General features: G+C 49.9%; 1 long non-coding RNA gene across 1 annotated transcript; it reads left to right on the top strand.

The window, feature by feature from the left end:
* Window positions 1-1928: 1928 nt before the first annotated feature.
* On the top strand, window positions 1929-16609 carry LOC106833579 (uncharacterized). Its single transcript, XR_006522169.2, has 3 exons — window positions 1929-2320; window positions 12439-12571; window positions 16344-16609. It is a non-coding gene; the product is annotated as an uncharacterized lncRNA (long non-coding RNA).
* Window positions 16610-16709: the final 100 nt, after the last annotated feature.

Raw genomic sequence — 16709 nt, 5'->3', positions numbered from 1 at the left:
ACGAGTAGCAGAACAGGACCTGGTTTTCCTGACCTCTAGCTTTAATTCTTTATATGACCCTGGAACAGAACTTCATTCATTCACCAGCACCCTCCATGTCAGGCACAGCTAGTGAAAATAAGGAAGGAAAAAGGCCAGGTTTCTGCCTTCCCGGAGTTGTGTTCTAGTGGAGTCCACAGGCAACAGTCCCGGTGAAGAGCTGCAGTGTGAGTGATCTGAAGAAAGGAAGGTGGTGGGACAAAGAGAACCAGAGGGGACCGGTTCTAGATAGGATGGTCAAGGAAGGTGACATCTGAGAAGAGTTGAAGGATGAGAATGAACCAGCTTTGAGAAGAGATGGGGGAGTTCCAGGTGGAGAAAAGAACAAGGGTGGACAGGTGAAGTCAGGACCACAGGGATGTCCCTCTGGGAGGTGGGCTGCTCCCCAGATGGGGACAGGGAGGCCCTTCCCCTGAACCCAGGCGGGAAGTCTCCAGTACAGGCCATCTGCCCTCCCTGCCCCCAGATTCCAACCACCACCTGTGAGGAAACACATGCCCACCTCCTTCTTAGTGGGTGGGGGCCCCAGGCCTTCTGACCCTTGGGCTTAACCTCAGGCAGGCAGCTCCTGGAGTCCTGGCTTCCTGCACCACGCGTGCTCTGCCCATGATGCCTGCTCTAGGGGCTGTGCCATGGGTCTGGAGCCAGGTTTCCTGGACCAGCCCAGCCCCAGGGGAGCCACCCCTCTCTGCCCCCTCTCCCACCCCCCTTTGCCTCCAGAGAGAAGAGATGGAATCTGTGGAGATTTCAGAGCTCAGGATTCAGCTTTCACCGGGCGTTGGTGCATTGGTCATCACCAAACACCTCGGTCAAGTCCAAACCAGAAAAGGCTTCCCCTTCTCTGGCTTATGGAACCCAGGTGTTGTTGGTGCTCATGGGGAGAAGCCTGGGAGCTACCAGAACACAGAAGAGGGGCTTAACCCGGAGGTCAGAGCTTGGAGATCCACATGCACAGAAGAATAGTGGAACATCATTGGTTTTGTCATGGCTACATCCTCTTTAAACCAGTGCCTAGTCTCTGCCACGCAGTAGGGGCTGGGTAAACATTGGTTGAATGAATGAATGAGCCAGGCATAAGAGGGTGTTAATTTAAGAACTTTCTTAGTAGCAATAGGTAGTGAGCTCCCTATTAGTGGGAGGAGCCAAGGAGCTGCTAAATGTCTGGGGTCACGTCTTGAGAAGTAGTGAGGGCCTAGGAGAACCTTCCATCCCAGAGCGGTGTGAGGCTAACTCAGAATAACTGGATCGGGGCTCAAGTCCAAGCAAAGCAATCCACATTCGCTGAGACTGCCTGCTTAACCCCTTCGAACCCCAGACCGCTCTGCGCCTCCGCAGGCGCCGGCCTAGTGCAAGCACTCACGCACTGGAGGCTGCGTCTGCCCCCCAGGACCCCCAGACCTGAGAGGCCCCCTCCCCCGCGCCTCCCCCTCGCGAAGCTCAGGCTGGAGAAGACAGGCGTCTGGAGGGCGGCCGGATGACGCCACTGCGAGCATCCTTGGCAGGCGCGGGCTCCGGGGGGGGCGAGGCGGGCCGCGGGGGCCGCAATTGGAACTCGCGCGTCATCTCCGCCCAGGGATGCAGCCGGCATCCAGCGCCCGCGCCCCTGCGGCAGGGGGAGGAGGAGACAGGCACCAGCCTCTTTCGCAGCTCTGGACCCCACCCTGGCCCCAACCTGGGACAGAGCGGAGCCCTCGGGCGCCCCACCCCTCTTTCCTTCCGACGATGCCCCCCTACCCTCCACCCCCTCCCGAGCGTCCCTTGACACCCGATTCCCACAGAGGCCGAGTGACCTGCCCACTCAGCTCCCAGCTCTGTGCGGTTCCCGGGGCCCAAAGCCTTTTCACTGCAAGTGCCAGGCCCACTGCCCCGGGGTTCACACACGCGTGCGTTCCCGGTCTTGGGGAGGTCAGAAAGCAAGTGGGGCCGAGAGTGGAACTGGTAGACGCCCCCAGAGAAGGCATTGCAGGAGGCACTGTTCTAGAGCTGGGTACGGCCCCCCAGAGTTCACCAGGGAGAGAAGAGGGTGTGCGGAGAGGGCAGTCCAGGTGCAGAGAACAGCATGTGCAAAGGCTCAGAGGTGTGTAGGAGCGCCCCTGTGGCAACAGGCGGGGAACGTGCGCAGAGTGCAGAAGAGAAGGAAGGTTTGGAGAGGGCGGGGATGTGAAAGGGCTCGATGCCAGGCGGCAGGTGGAGTTGGGTGCCAAGGAAGGCCGCTGGCCTGTAAGTGTATGGGAAGGGGGACTGGGGGACGACAACGCGGGAGATGCCAGCCCCAGCTGAGGTATGGCAAGGGTGTGGAAGCTGTTTTGGAGCGCGGGGGTGGGGGTGGGGGTGGGGGTGGGGTGGTGGGGCGCAGAGTGTAAACAACCTTTCTGAGGACACACATTCCGCTTCTCCACCTCTCCGGCACTTGATCCTGGGTCTCACCCCAGTGTCCCTCCCAAGCTGCTCCCGCATCCTTTCTCCAAACCTGGGACGCTCTTCTCTCTCCAGTCACTCCTGACGACCCCCCATCCGTCCTGAACCCCAGCTATGAGCCGCTTTGGGCCTCCATCTTCTCATGTGCGAAACTGAGGGCATGGTGTGATGACTCCCGAGTTGCTCCTTCTGGAGCCCCCGTCTGCTCGTGGACTGCCTCCGGGCCTGGCACGCCTTGGATTTCCCAGCCTGCGAGGCCAGGGCCGAGGCGGGGTAGGGGAGAAGGCCGTGGGGCCCCGAGGTTGGCCCGGCCGACCCCAGCGCCCCGCCGGATCCTTCCCGGTGACTCAGTCCGCGTGGCGCCTCACGTGACTGTCGTGTAAACACCTTCGGGGCTTCCGGGAGTCCCAGGGCCTCGGGGAAACCCGCTGCCTCCCCTCCCCCGCAACCCCCCCCCCCCCCCCGCCCGGGCCCCAATGGGCCTGGGACGGGCGGGCCGCCTCCCATCAGCGAGGTCCCCTCTGCCTGAGCGGTTCCTGCGTCTGTCACTTGGGGGCGGCCTGTGTCCCGAGGCCGGGGCGGCATCTGAGACGGCACGGAAGGAGGCTGTACTCCCAGGGGCTGGGGAGGCGGCGGCGGCGCCACTGCGCGTGGTTCCAGCCTCGGGGGAGGCAACCCCAGCGTCCATGTCAGACTTGGCCTTTGAGAACGCTTTTCCTGCCGGCTTGGTCCCTTAATAGTACTGGGGCCGGGGATCGTGGTCCCTGATCCAGAGGCGTGGAAACGGGAGGGACCTGGGCGGGGGCGCCCCTGTGGGGCCTCAAGTGTGGTGGGAAGAGCCCAAGGCCGGGGCTCCTTCTCAGGGTTCCGAACGACCACAGGGACAGAGGGGGTGAGACGGGGCCACTGTCCCAGCTTTGTCACCCTGATGCTCCCTTCCCACTCTTCATCCCCTGTTCCCTCACACGGACAACTTCTGCTGCTTCTGTGGCCTCCACTTCCCCTCCCGACCCTCCCCTCCGCCGGCCTGGGCCTCTCCGCAGTCTCTGTCCACTGGACCTCCTACCTCCTCCGCTGAGCCCCACATCATCTGCCTTCAGAAGCGCTTTATAAACCACTCTTTGGTCCTGTCTCATCCATGGCCCTCCTGAATTGCCGGGGTCCCGCCCCGGCGGAGTCCAGGTTCCTGAGGGATGGACGGCGTCGGCGCGATGAGGGAGGGGGAAAATAACGGGGACGTGAGACTTGGGTTGATGTTAGCAAGTCCGCCTTTACTGTGCACAAGTGTCGTTTATATATTTTTCAGGATTAGTACAGAAATAGTTTTACAAATATTCTCAGAGAGATAAGGAAGTAAAAAACGAGCACAAGAATATTTATTAGCATTCCATTCTATAGAGCATAAGGTTAATGATCGTCTTCTCCGCAATTAACTAGTGTTTGTTGTCTCTAAGCTAAAGGAGATAGGTACCTAGGCGTCTGTTGTAATTCATGGTAAAGTTAAATCAAAGAGAGAAGGTCCAGGCCTCCGGACAGGACAGCAGTCCGTCTGGTTGCATCCTGGTGAAGCCATCCCTGCCTCCCTCAATCATTTACGCCATTAGTGTAGATGGTTAATGGGAACAAAAGGCGACTCCAGGGTGTCTTATCCCCAGGGCTATCTGCATTCTCAGCGGGCAGTTAAACATCTTTACTTTTGCGCGCCCTTTAGGGGGTGGAAGCATTCCTTTGTCTTTTAGATTGTGGAGCTAACAGTCCCTTAAACACACTGCCGGAGAAAGTATCACTTTGTTAGTAAAGTAAAGGGCTGAAAAGCTAAGCTAAACTATATATCTTCAAGAATAAAAAAGAGAAATAAGTATACACATAACCTTGATAGAAAGCATGCATATAATTCAGAAAATATCAGGGGTGTCGGCCGGCCATCCTTCACCGAGGGGCATTCTTGCACCCCTCGGCCCTTCTACTCACCAATTATTTATTATTTATTGCTTTTAGGAGAAAACCTCTATAACATTTTAACAGAAAGCAGAAGGTCAAGAATAATATATAGATACTTCTTGATCATCCAATTAACCAGCAAACTTAGAAGGACGATGCATATGTATATTTAGACAAAGAACTGGAGGGAGAAGGAAACATTAACCAGATGGAGGCTACGAACCTAATTCGACATCTTATCTGGGCAGGATTCCTTTCTGATTGTCTCAAATGGGACTGTGTGCTCCTCCATTAATTAACTGAAAAATATCTTGAAAGTTACCTGCAGGTGGTCACATTCTCTTACTATATCTAATTTTCCCACGAGGTAGTGCCTCCCAAGCAGCCACCCAAAGGAGTGAAAACTGAAGGTTAAGAAAGGAAAAGGAATGAAGGGCAATTAGAAGCAGCACAGGTTTCAGAACTATGTGAAGGGCTGGCTGGTTGTTATTCACCAGGGGGCGACCCTGCACCCCTCGGCGTTAATCGGCTGGACCCTGTCAAACAGCCGATCAAATGATGTAGCCACGGCTCCCAGCACTGAATAAACCCAGGCTTCTCTTGGGTTACATCAGGCCCTTCAGGACTCGGCTGCCTTTTCCTGCTCCGGCTCCTCCTGGTGCTCCTGGCTCACCCTAGACACCCCCTCCCCAACCCTGGCCAACTCCCGTTTGTCCCCAGATCTCAGCTCAGCCCTGCAGCCTCCTTGAAGATGTGGGTGTGAGGGACAGGCTGCCGGGCTGCCTGCCTTTGGGAGAGAGCTGGCGCATCCCTGCTCCCTGTGGCCCAGCTCAGGCCTCCAGACAAGGGGACCAATGGCGGCAGGCCCAGGGGGGGCTCCTCAGAGCTCAAAGAGCTGTCACCAAGTGTGGTCAGTCCACTCTCCACCCAGCTCAAACCAAAAACTCTGGGAAAGCTTGGGTTCGCTGAGAGTCACTGGGAGCAGCAGGCAAGATTTAGAGTTAAATAACACTCCTCAGTTAAGAAGAAATTCCAAATTTGAAAATAAGGCAGAAGGATGACTGTCAGGCCCAAAAGGTCAGCCGGAGGGGGCTCTTTGGGATTCTCTAGGAGAAGGTACCTCGCTGACCTGTTCACCATTGCTGAGGGCCAGATGATACAACCATTACCTACATGTCATCCTTCCTCCCTGACAGAAGTTATTTACATCTTACCAATCTACTTATTGCCCTGTCGGTCACTGGCCAGTTTTGTATGTAACTCAGAAATCTTACTTCAGCACCTTTTTTTGGTCCCTCTAAATACTTCTGTCTCTCCAGTTCTCTGTTTTTTTGTGGGGGTTTTTTGGTGAGGAAGATTGACCCTGAGCTAACATGTTACCAATCTTCCTGGTTTTTTCCTCCCGAAAGCCCCAGTACATAGTTGTATGCCCTGGTTGTAGGTCATTCTAGTTCTTCTATGTGGGATGCCGCCACAGCATGGCTTGATGAGCAGTGCTAGGTCCACGCCCAGGATCCAAACCAGCGAACCTCGGGCTGCCGAAGCACAACATGAGAACTTAACCACTTGGCCACAGGCCGGCCCCATCTTCCTCTATTTTGTATGTGGGATGCCGCCACAGCATGGCTTGACAAACCGTGTGTAGGTCGGTGCTGGAGATCTGGGCTTCAAACCTCAGGCCACCAGAGTGAAGCATGCGAACTTAACCACGATGCCACTGGGCCAGCCCCCTCTCCAGTCCTCTGTGAACTAGCTCTTGCACCATTCTGGTACCCTACTTAAAGCATAAGTAATCTTTGACACATACTCTGCATGAAGGAGAGTCACTGCTTCTATCTTTGAAAATGATAGACTGTGACACTTTTGGAGACTGTCTCCCGATGAGGTCCCTTTGGACTCTGCTGGCAGACCGATTAAACTTTGTTGCAGAAATGTCTCCAGTGGACTCATTTGAAACACTGCCTCTCCCACCTCAGGCTTCTGGGCTCCACTCTGTGATCTGTTTATTATTATTATTTATTTAGAAACACTTAAGTACACAGATACTTTCCTGTTATAAAGTTTAAAAAGCTAAAGTCCCTTGGACCATCAGCTCCCATCCTACGCCTGTCCTAAAGTTGACTACTGCTGTCCTGGAATAGCTATATCGCAGTGTGCAGGATGTATATACTCCAGATCATATATACATATATTAAATAGGGTGCTCGTATATGTGTGTATATTACATACCACACATATACACATATAGACACCCTATTTAGTATATGTGTATGGTATATACATATACAGAAATGTATTATCATTTTAGTGGTTGGATTTTTTTCATAAATGGTATGATACTGGAGATACTGTTTTGCGACTTGCTTTTTCTCCTTAAAAATACCAATGGAGGGGCCGGCCCAGTGGCGCAGCAGTGAAGTGCGCACATTCCGCTTCGGTGGCCCGGGGTTTGCCAGTTCGGATCCCGGGTACGGACATGGCACCGCTTGGCAAGCCATGCTGTGGCAGGCATCCCGCATATAAAGTAGAGGAAGATGGGCACAGATGTTAGCTCCAGGGCCAGTCTTCCTCAGCAAAAAGAGGAGGATTGGCAGCAGATGTTAGCTCAGGGCTAGTCTTCCTCAAAAAAAAAATACGGTTGGAGGTCTCTTTTGGTACATAAGACCAACGTTACTCTTTTTAACCAGTAACATGGTAACACAGACCATAACGTACCTAGGAATAAACTTAAGAAATGTAAAACTTTATGTAGAAAGTTAAGTATTTTGTTATTTTATAACAAATTAAAACAAAAGGTTGTAATATTTACAACCTTGTAATAGACAAATTTTATAAACAACAATGAAATGTATGGAGCAAAAAGTAAAAGTACACAGACACAGCCCCCACCCAAGGCAACAGCGTTGTATTTGACCAGGCTTCTTCTCTACATTTCTCGGAGTATTTCTGGAACTTGCTTTTGGAGTTGAGTTAAGGTGCCTGCTTACAGGGAGTTGAACACATCTATAAATAGCTGTGACGCAGCGTGGGCCTGTGAAATGCCAGAGCTGAGGCACCCTGTGTGCTGGGAACCTGCGTCAGGGAGGCAGTCATGAGCCCAGGGCTGGGGGCGGGTGGTGCTTTAATTGGGCCCGGAAGGATGAGTCGGGGATAAGTTGGGCAGGACTCTCCAGGCAGAACACTTGGTTTGGAGGTGGGATAATCATTTCTACATGGCAAAGGCCTGACAATGGATGAGACTGAGGGCCCATGGAGAGGAGTGTGGGGCTGAGCCAGTCTAGAAGCCTGTGGCCACAGCCAGACAGGGGGCTGGAGTTCCAGTTCCAAGAAACAGGAAAATCCAGGCTGTGAAGCTCCTGCATCCCTCAGAGTGGGGACCATAGAGGAGCTCCTCTTCACTGCAAAGAGGAAATGTCTGTTCCCTGCAAAGGGTCTTTCCAGAATGCCGGAGCTGGGAACATGCTTGGCGCAGAAATGGGAGGTACTCATGCTGCAACCCTGGCCTCAACCCCAGGGCACGGCCCAGAAGTTGAGCCTGGGAACTCTGCCGGCAGCTCCTCAACCCCAGGGTACTCAGAAGGGAGCCCCGGAACTCTGCAGGTGGCCCCTTACACCCCAGGGCACTCAGAAGGGGGCCCTGGAACTCTGCAGGCAGCCCCCTCTACTCCACATGTGGAGCCCTGGAACTCTGCAGGCAGCCTGCTCCATGCCAGGGCATGGCCCAGAGGGGAGCCCTGGGGCTCTGCAGGCAGCCCCCTCCACCCAGGGCACGCCCAGAGGGGAGCCCAGGGGCTCTGCAGGCAGCCACTGGCAGTCAGTGGGAGCTGGTGGGCGAGACAGATCAGCCTCCTGTCTCTCTCCCATCTCCCCCTCTCCCATCTCATCAACTGGCAAATAGATGTTTTTGTCCTGAGTCATAAGTGCCAGTTCTGACCCTGGGAGTCCCTTTGAAGAGCTCCTGGTCCTTCAGTGAGGAAGCAAAAGAAGCCCGTCTGGAATTCAGGTTTCCTGCCCCTTAGACAGGTCAGGTTTACGGCTGGTCTTTTTCCCCCTTAAGAGACATGCCCAAATCGCGAGGTCGCCCAGCCACGCGTGCCACCGTTAGTGCACTGGGCCAAGGCCTAGGTCTGCCAGACCTTCGGTTCACCTGAAACTCCCACCCCACCTCAAAAGAACCTAAGAAAAAAAGGGTATTTATTGTATCACGTAACTAAAAAACCCAGAGGTAGTGAAACAAGCAACAGCCAGTGATGATTAGGTAGCCAGGAACTGAAGGTTTTTTTTTCCTTTTTGCAGTTGCTGATTGTAGCTTTTAGCTGTTTAACCCGCCCATTGTTAACTGTGCTGTCAGGCAATGTGCTGACTCCACTAGGCTCCCATAGAGACCATCTCCCTGGAGCCTGGGTCACCATGGAAATAGGTGTGTGAGCTGTTCTTCAGGAATTAGAACTCTTGTCCACTTCAGGCCGGCTGAGACCACCAACTCATCAACTGGGCCTGTGCAGATGTCTAAGTGACCTTTTCACATCAAGAGGCTAAAAACCCCACCCTCAGATCGTGCTAATGCCGCCATTTTGTGAACATGGGTCCAGCTCAGCCTTAAGTCAAAGGTGAGGACGGCATGACCTCGACTCATTTCCCAGGCTCTGTAACTGGAGGGCTGCGGCACACAAACCCAGTGTGTGGTTCACGTGGGCCTCCTCCATTCCTGCAGCTTGCTCTGCCTCACATACCTCATGTTTGCATCCTGCCTCTTGTTCTAGCGCTTTTCCATTTTCCAGCTGAGCCCCGATGAGCTCTTCCTGCGTTTCTGGGTCCTTCATGTCGTTGATCTAATCTAATATGGTTTTCATCTCAGGCATGGTAGTTTTCAACTCTAGAAGTTTGATTTGAGTCTTTTTTTCCCTCTTATTCTCTTTAATTAACATGATCAATCTTTCCTGCAGCTTCTTAAGCATATGGAATAAAACTATAATAACTGTTTTAATGTCCTTGTCTACTAATTCTATCATCCATGTAATTTCTGAGTCGGTTTCAGTTGTTTTTTCTCTTCATCATGGGTCATGGACACAAACGAACACCTTTATTATTTATCAACAGACCAAACAAGTAGCACCTGAAGAACACATACGTGAATCAAAAGAGGGCTTGAAATAAAAATTAAAATAACCCAATTTTGATATATAATCAAATAATTTTATAAGATGAATATATGCTAAAAGAAGATGGCATAACAACAGAATTAAACATTTTTCTAGTAATGTGTATCTACAAACCTATGGAAAAAATATTCTTTGTTTTAGGATTATTTCATTTCATCTCTGAAAAGGATCCGTTATCTATTTAAGCATTACATAATTACTCTCTGGTTCACTGATTCTATGCAATATTTAATTGTTTCTGATAATTTTTTTTTTTTGAGGAAGATTAGCCCTGAGCTAACATCCACTGCCAATCCTCTTTCTGCTGAGGAAGACTGGCCCTGAGCTAACATCTGTGTCCATCTTCCTCCACTTTATATGTGGGACACCTGCCACAGCATGGCGTGCCAAGCGGTGCCATGTCTGCACCCGGGATCCGAACCCGGGAACCCTGGGCCGGCAAAGCGGAACGTGTGCACTTAACTGCTGCGCCACTGGGCAGGCCCCTGAATATTTTTTATATTATCATAAATCTGCTTGAACTTTGTTCTGAGATGCAATTTCATAGTTTGGAAACAGTTTGTTGCTTTTGGATCTTGATTTTGAGCTTTCTGAGCTAAGACCGGGCGGCATTAATCTCAGGCTAACTTTGTCTCACTGTCTGGGCAAAGCCCTTTGGAGTACCTACCTGATGCCACTGACTCATGAGCTTTTCCACCGTGGCTGGTGGGATGTCAGTGTTGTGTGGTCTCTGGGAATTCCTCCTTCTAATCCCTTCTGGTGGCTTTTTCCCTGGCTCCAGATAACTTCCACACACTGACACACCGATCAGAACTCACCTGAACGCCTGAGGGAGCCCCTCTGCAGACCTTCGGAGTCTTTTCTCCTCTCTGGTTCTCTGCCCTGTGAGTTCTAGGCTCCTTGGTCTCCTAGCTCCTTCTGCCTGGCTTCCCCCCACTATGCTGTGGCCTGGAACTTTTCTTCAGACAGTAAGCGGGGAGATTTACAGGGCTCACCGTGTTTTGTCCTGCCTCTCACAGTTCACAGTCCTTCGTTGCCTGATGATCAATATCTTAAAAACTGCTGTTTCTGATCTTTTGTCTGGTTTTTTAGTTGTTTGAGGCGGCATGGTAAATCCCCTCCCTGTTGCCCCTTCTTTGCTGGAAGTGGGAATTTAATGTATTTACATTTACTTCACTTACTGTTCCGAACAATAAGTGAATCAATAATACTGATGTGATTTAATGGCAGATTCAAGAATACATTCCATCCCAATTACCTTCTTTCAAGATACGTTATGCTAACTTTTTCTCTTGTTGTATATCAAAACGGACTCATGACTTTTCAGCTTTATTGTATGTCAGGTGGTCTTGGCCAGTGGTCTGCTTTTGATGCTCAAATAGTCTCACTTTGGTCAGCGGGAGCCCTCTTAGTATGGCTTCTGTTATTTCAGCTTGACCCTATTTATCTGTCACAATCTCCTTCCTTACCTGGCACGCCAAGATTTGCCAGGCTCCCTTGTTCTCACAGTCTGCCGCTCCAATTCTTGTGAAGACCACGTCAAACTGTTGTGATGATAAGCCCAGAGACTTGAAAGCTTTGAAACACGGCTTTTGTTTCTTCCATAAGATCTGTGTGCAGAGGTTTACTATGAAGGGGAATGACCAACAGCAGCTGGAGAATATCCTATCTCAGTCTTTTAAAAATCAATTTATTGAGATATAATCTATGTATACAAAATGGACCCACTTTAAGTGTACAGTTCAATGAGTAGACAAAGGTAATGACCATCATCGAGACAGAGAATATTTCTATCGCTCCACAAAGTTTCCTGTGTCCCTTTGCAGTCAGTCTGCCCACCATCACCCAGCAAGGCAACCTCAGATCTGCTTTCTGTTACGTTAGATTAGTTGTGGCTTTCTAGAATTTCATATAAATGGAGTCATACAAACATATGCAAGACTTTTGTGTCTGGCTCCTCTATCTCAAGACATTTTTGGGATTCACCCACGTTGTTGCATGTGTCAGTAGTTCTTTCCTTTTTATTGCTGAGTAATATTCCATTGCATGGATGAACAACAAGTTGTTTACCTATTCATCTGTGATGGACATTGAGGATGTTTCCAATTTGGGGTTCCTATGAATAAAACTGCCCCGAACACTCAGGTACAAGTCTTTGTGTGGATATATGTTTTCGTTCCTCTTGGGCGAATATGTAGAAGTAAATTGCTAAGTCATGTGGTAAGCATATGTTTAACTTTATAAGAATCGGCAAAATCCCTCCGTTGTATCACTTTACAATCTCATCAGTAGTGTATGAGTTCTTCCTGCTCCACACCCTTGCCTATACTTGGTGTTGCTCAGGCTTTTTAACATACCAACTTTATAGGTTTTCTTTTAAACATGGGTACCCTCAAGATGCCTCCCAATCACTCCAGAAATCATTTGGACATCCACAGGGGAGGGAGACCCTTGAATTAAAACTATAGAGCTTCAAAAGGCTGATAATAGACAGTTGGAAAGGCACTTCAAGAGTACCTTTGGAAAACAGAGTCAGAGTAAATAAGGTAAAATAAAACCGGAAGGAGAAGTAGATGTACATTTGAAAGGAAACAAAGTTCTTGTCCAGAAGAATAAGGAGAACTATGGCGTTAGAAATCTGTAGAGGGAATCACGCTGTTTAAGGGAATAAATGTTTAGGACCCCTTCTGTTAGGTGGGCATTTATCTTTTAGTATGTAGGCTCGTTATGGGCTGAATTGTGTCCCCCCCAAATTCTTACATTGAAGTCCCAACCCTCAGAATGACACTGTATTTGGAGAGAAGGTCTTTAAATGATTAGGTTAAAATGAGGCCATTAGGGTGGGACCCTCATCCAATATGACTACTGTCCTTACCAGAAGACGAAGAGATGCCAGGGATGGCCACGTAAAGAGGCGGCAGGAGGGCAGCCATCTGCAAGCCAAGGAGAGAGGCCTCAGAAGAACCTAACCTGGCCAGCAGCTTGATCTTGGACTTCCAGCCTCTACAACTGTGAGAAAATAAAATTTCTTTTCTTTTTTTTTTAAAGATTGGCACCTGAGCTAACAACTGTTGCCAATCTTCTTTTTTCCCCCTCTGCTTTTCTGTTTTCTCTCCCCAAATCCCCCCGCTACATAGTTGTGTACTTTAGTTGTGGGTCCCTCTAGTTGTGGCATGTGGGATGCCACCCCAGCATGGCCTGATGAGCAGTGCCATGTCCACGCCCAGGATTCGAACCGGTGAAACCCTGGGTCACTGAAGCAGAGCGTGTGAACTTAACCACTCAACCACGGGGCCAGCCCCAAAATTTCTGTTGTTTAAGCTGCTCAGCCTGTGGTATTTTGTTATGCCAGCCTCCGAAAACTAATACAAGGATATAAAATTCTATTGATTTTGTCATTCATTGCTGGATCCAGCTGGACCTGAAGATGGAGGCTACTTCTGATCTTTTGAGAAGACCTACTGTTGCCCTTTTCCAGCAGTGTGACTTTGGAAAGCTAGTTAATTTCTCTGTACCCTGTGTTTTTTCATCACTAAAACTATACTAAGGGGCTTTTCGGAGGATGAAAGCATCCAGCACCTGGCACATAGAAGGTGATCAATAAACATTAGGCCCTGGGGCTGGCCTGGTGGCACAGCGGTTAAGTATGCATGTTCCGCTTCTCAGTGGCCCACGGTTTGCCGGTTTGGAACCCGGATGCAGACATGGCACCGCTTGGCAAAAGCCTTGCTGTGGTAGGCGTCCTACGTATAAAGTAGAGGAAGGTGGGCACGGATGTTAGCTCAGGGCCAGTCTTCCTCAGCAAAAAGAGGAAGACTGGCAGTAGTTAGCTAAGGGCTAATCTTCCTAAAAAATAAATAAATAAATAAATAAACGTTAAGCCCTTTCTGTTTTCTCAGACTGTATCCTGTCCAGTGTCTTATAATAACCCCTGTGTTTATGCTGCATTTTAACTGTATTTATATAGTCTATTTTTGGTATTTTTTCTAATTAATAGGCAGGGCAGTGGTTAATATTTCTAATTCACAAACTAAAACACTGTGGACAAGTGCAGTGAGTTGCTGGAGGTCACACAATGAGGCTGTGACTGTCAGGAGACAGGCCAGACCGTCCCTAGACTGTTGGCACCTTCTCCACATTTGACACCATTGCCACCTGGTGAAGTATGCCAGGCTGTCTGTCCTACACTAAGTGACCTCAGCAATTGTGCCTTTTGAACTCTGCTTTTTAATTTCTCTGCCCCCGCCCCCTTGGGTCAGGCAGCCAACAGCCCATCTGCAGCGGTCCTGCCACCCTTTGGTAACTGGTTGTTTTTTAGTGGCTCTGGCCTTGGGAATCAGACTCTACTTGATAGAAAGGTGCGTAAAACAGAAGTCAGTAAGGTCAGAGGTGGGGATTCCGGGAGCTACATTCCTGTATCTCGCACTATTGGTTTTAACTGCTCAGAGGCCTCCAGGGCTCCCTTTTGGGGTGTGGGAGGCCAGCTGCTGGTTATGTAGTACCTGCCCACCTGCCCGACCCCAGCATCACCTCACCAACGGCAGTGGCACAGTCAGTGCCTAGTGAATAAATGGTCTAGTGGTTTTGAGAAATGTGAGATTTGATGTTGCCTCAAATCATGCCACCAAAGGGCTCTCCCCAAGGTCACCAGGCACTCCAGTCTCTAAACCCCGTGGGCAATTTTCAACAGCTGTGGGCTCTGGGGAAGAGAGAAACCAGGCACAGCTCCAAGGCTTCCAGTGGGAGCCGCTGTCAGCTGCAGCAGGAGCAGATTTTGAGGAAAGACCAGCAGCTCCATTTTGGAGTTAGGAAGGAGAGGTCTGGCTGGAGGTACAAATTTGGAAGTCAGGAGCATATTAATACTAATTTAAAGCCAGGAGACCAAGACCAAGGGAAGGAGTGTACACAGGGAAGAGCAGAGCTCTGAGGTGCTCCAACATTTAGAAGTGGAGGTGAAAAACAACCAGAAAGGAAGGCTATGAAAGAGTCACCCATGTGGTGAGAGGAAAGCAAAGGAAGTGTTTTCAGAGGAGGGCGACGTCAACCGTGTCAGATTTTGTTATAACTGCCCTGAGACCACCATGTGGAGAGCTCATCCATAGCCCACCGGAGCTCCCAGCTTAAACCAGGCCCCACGGCAGCCCCGTCAATGAGCGTCATGAACGTCCAACCCAGCTGAGCCTTCAGATTGACCGCAGCCCCAGCAGACATCTGACTGCAACCACACGACAGACTCCAAGAGAGAACTTTCCAGTCAAGACCTTCCTGAGTTCCTGACCCACAAAACCACGAGCAAAGTAAAATTGTAGTTTTGAGCCACTAAGTTTTGAGGTAAATTGTGAGATTTTATGAAGTAAGACCTAGTCAAAGTTCTCAGACTGTGAATGCAAAGATCCTGCGTTTGTTTACCAATGAGCCTCAGGCACACAAATGCCTGGTATAGCCCAACCATCCAGGAAATACTTGTTATATGAGTAAATAAACCCAGGAATTTGTCTCTTGGTCATAAGTTCCTGGGGATGAGCGACTGTATCATAGTCATCTGAATTTTAGAATCAGATTGTACGACCAACTGTCTGTGTCATTGGGCAGTCATGTGCTGCATAACAATGTACCCCACATTGGTGCGGTGGTCCCACAAGATTAGTACCATACAGCCTAGGTGTGCAGTAGGCTCCGGGTTTGTGTAAGTGCACTCTATGATGTTTGCACAACGATGAAATCGTCTAACGATGCGTCTCTCAGAACATATCCTCATAGTTAAGTGATGCAAGACTGTAGTAGGAGGGGCTTTTGCCACATTTACCCTGTTTTGTTTAATTCTCCCAGGGGGATATGTGGTGTGGTGGGTAAACTCTAAGACGGCCTCAAGGATCCCCACCTCCTGGTATTCACGCCCTAGTGTGGTCCCCTTCCACACCGTATTAGAACAGTCTGTTTGACTGTTCTAAAATACAATGTATTAACAGAAAATTTGAGGTACAGTAAGGCCAAAAGATCAGGAAATAACTGCCATTGAAGAGACAGTTCATGGGGCGGCCCTGTGGCCCGGTGGTTAAGTTCAGCATGCTCCACTTCAGTGGCCCAGGTTCGGTTCCCAGGTGCGGACCTACACTACTCATTGGTGGCTGTGGCAGTGACCACATGCAAAACAGAGGAAGATTATTAGCTCAGGGTGAATCTTCCTCAGCAAAAAAAAGAAAAAAAAAAGGAAAAAAGAGAGAGTTTGTTACAGTTTCCAAGAGGAGAGGGCATGCAACACCAGGGGGTGGGGGAGGCACACAGGGTAGCACTGGGGTCAGTTTGGGGGGAACTGTGGACAAGAGCTTTTATTACAGTTTCTAGGGAAGGAAGGGGTGAGGCAGGACAAACAGGTTTTGGATTAGATAGTTTAAATAATTTTGTCAGGCTCTGGGGCATAGGGGTTGTCCCTAGTTGTCTACTACCTGGCCCTGAGGTCATTAGTGTAGATGGACAGTGGCCTAGAGCCTGATAAAAGAGGAGGTTGGGGATGTGGACTCTGGATTGGTTGGTCCGTATTTGAAGGGCAAGTTCTCAAAGAGTTATTTACTATCCCTGGGAATTGGCTAATCCTGGGAGGGGCAGTCCCTTCAGGGTCAGCAAGGCCCCAGACATCAAAGTATTAGAATACAGAAAATAAAAGACATGGTTAATACAGTGACCAACAGAATATGACAGAAGTGATGGTATATCATTTCCAAGATCAGGTTATAAGGATACTGTATCTATCTTCAGTGTGCTCTCTCTCTCATCTTGCTCTAGGAAAGTCAGCTACCAAGTTGCAAGAAGTCCTATGGAGAGGTCCATGTAACCAGGAACTGAGGCCTCCTGCCAACAGCCATGCGAGTGCGCCATCTTGGATGTGGATCCTCTAGCCCCAATGAAGCCTTCAGATGACAGCAAGCCCTGCTGACAATTTGACTGCAGTCTCTTAAGAGACTCTGAGCTGAAACCACCCTGCTAAGCCACTCCCAGATTCCTGACCCACAGAAACCAGTGAGATAATAAATAGTTGTTGTTTTAAGCCACTACACTTTGAGGTAACTTTAACGCAGTAACAGATAACTAATACCTGTGGTAAGAGCCTTGTTTTATGGATGAAGAAGGTGAAGCTCAGAGGGACAAGGT

Source organism: Equus asinus, chromosome 17 (genome assembly GCF_041296235.1).
Source record: "Equus asinus isolate D_3611 breed Donkey chromosome 17, EquAss-T2T_v2, whole genome shotgun sequence".
NCBI lineage: Eukaryota > Metazoa > Chordata > Mammalia > Perissodactyla > Equidae > Equus > Equus asinus.
The sequence above is the reverse complement of the archived record's forward strand: the minus strand, read 5'-3'. Positions and strand labels throughout refer to the sequence as shown.